Genomic DNA, 2,586 nt, shown 5'->3' on the forward strand with positions numbered 1-2,586 from the left:
AGCAATGGCACACCAGCCAGAGGTGCGCCATAAGTAATTTTTTTTGTTACATGTAATAAATTTTTAGAAAATGAGTATGAATATGAAACAGTAATATTTTTTTATAAAAACAGTAATAATTTTTGTTTAACAACAATTGTCGTCTACACTTTTTTTTAAAAAAAAATAAAGAGGGGAGAGGAGGCGCGGGTGGGATCGAGATCGAGATGGAGGAGGAATCAAGATCGAGATGGAGGGGGATCGAGATCGAGTGTCCTCATGAATATTCAATATTTTATTATATTGAATATGAAAAAATATCATCAAATTTGAAAAAATATTCATGAATTCAAAAAGTGCCATGAAATTTAAAAATATTCATGATATCAAAAAGTGCCCATGAAATTTAAAAATATTCATGATATCAAAATATATACTAATGGCGCATTTTTATAGGGTGCGTCATTAGTACTTTAAACTAGTAATGGCGCACTGTGAGGCGGTGCGTCATTAGTAGTTTTGCAAAAAAAAAATAAAAAAAATTCAGTACTGGCTCACTCCCTGTTTGGTGCGCCATTACTAGTTAGAATTAGTAATGGCGCACTTCGGTAGGATGCGCCATTAGTATGTATGTAAAAATGAAAAAAAATTATCACTAGTGGCGCACCTATTTTCTGGTGCGCCATTAGTGTCTTCCACACTAATGGCGCATCACCAATTGGTGCGCCATTAGTATATAGTAGTGGCGCACTACTTCCTTGGTGCGCCATTAGTGTCAATCCTATCTATAGCCCTTTTCCTAGTAGTGCCAGACTCGCCGCGCGTCGCTCTCAAGTCCGCCATGACAGTCGCAGCGCCGCACACCTCCGTAGGCCGAGACATGGCCCCGAGCTCCATCGCGCAGCCACAGACGAACGCCGCCATCGCCGGCATGCCTCTGGCACGGTGAACCACGCCCAAGCCAACCAAGCTCATGATACCAAATGTTGGGACAAACCCACCGGCGACATATGCGATGAACGGCGGACGAAGGTAGAAGAAGATGAACAGAAGTTGGCTTCTATTCAACTCTCAAACAGACATATATGGAGGTACACACGCACACACGCAGCACAATACCACGGTCCCGACGAAGACTACATCTTCCTTAGGCCCCTCCCCCCTTGATTCGGCACATACGGTCACCATGGCGCGACAACAAACCGACGCGACTTACAAACGGTACACACGGGGGCTTTTATAGCCAGGTGCACACACACTACCCAGCCGGCACACCTGGCCACTAACTCCATGCATGCAGCACGCACTAACTAACCACGCCATGCACACGCACCCACGTCTCATGCAACGCACCGGCCAAGCAACACAGCTACCCTATCCACACAACCCGGCTAACCAACTGACTCGAGATTAACTCCAAGTTTCCTCAGGATTATCCTAACATCCACGACCAGTCTCCTCGGCGCCCCGGTAGCCACCAGCGCTCGCTATGTCGCTAACCACCAGTGTTTCGTCCATTGCCACATCCTCAGCTCGGCTCCGCCGGATCTGGCCTAGTTACTCGACATTGAACTGTTGGCTGCATCATCACAGAAGTGTATTTCAAGTACAGAGCATGTTTGCTCATCTGGTGGTTGCAACACAAGCACATAGCTATGTGCTCTGTCTATCTGCATTCTTTTATTCTGCTAGATATGCTTGTGTTGAAGTTATCCTTTCATTCATTGACAATGGAGCAAAAGGAAAATACACGGACATTGTTGTCTACACTGACGGAAGAGGATTAGTAGGATGGCAAAAGGAAGAGAGACTGTGGAGCCTTCAAGTCAAGTAGTTTGGATAGTTGATGATTTGTTCACTTTTCTTCAGATTTTTATCTTCAAGTCAAGATAGGATAGTTGATGCATATTTCTTGAGTGTCCACTCTTGTAATAGCAATGATGTAAGGTTCAAGCCCGTGTATCTCTATCAGAAACTTGCTTCCTGTAATTGCTTCTGCTTTGACAATACATATTCATCAATATCCAGTAGCAACACAAGCACATAGCTATAGAATAAAAGGATAACTCCCAAGTAAATTACACCATTTAGCTGAGATGCCCAGCAAACTAGCACTAAGGAAACAATAAGATAGGAACCATCAGCGCACGACCCGGACGTCACTGCTGAAACTTTGATGTGCTAGCACCTTCACTGAAATCTAATTGACGAGCAGTAGGCGGTGTTGTGCCATCTCCATGAGCTTTAAGCAAGTCTTGTAAATTCTCCTGGAATATGTGGAACAAAAACGGATGGATACAAAATAATCCATGGCAATTGATGGATATATAGTACTGGTACAAGAAAATTCCATGGCACACTGCATATTGCACAACATTGTTATCAAAAGAGTGGACAACAACAAATATACAGTGCAAATTTCACAAAGATGTTCAAATGCCAGGAGCTTCTATTCATAGTGTACATCAAATTCATTTATACGACAGAAAAGCGCCACAATCTGAATCAACTATCCTATCTTGACTTGAGGAGAAAGTTCTGAAAAAGTGAACAAAGCATCAACAATCCCAAGCTACTTTACTTCGGTTCCTGATTGTTTGGTCTCGC

This window comes from Triticum aestivum, chromosome 7A, assembly GCF_018294505.1.
Source record: "Triticum aestivum cultivar Chinese Spring chromosome 7A, IWGSC CS RefSeq v2.1, whole genome shotgun sequence".
Taxonomy (NCBI): Eukaryota; Viridiplantae; Streptophyta; class Magnoliopsida; order Poales; family Poaceae; genus Triticum; species Triticum aestivum.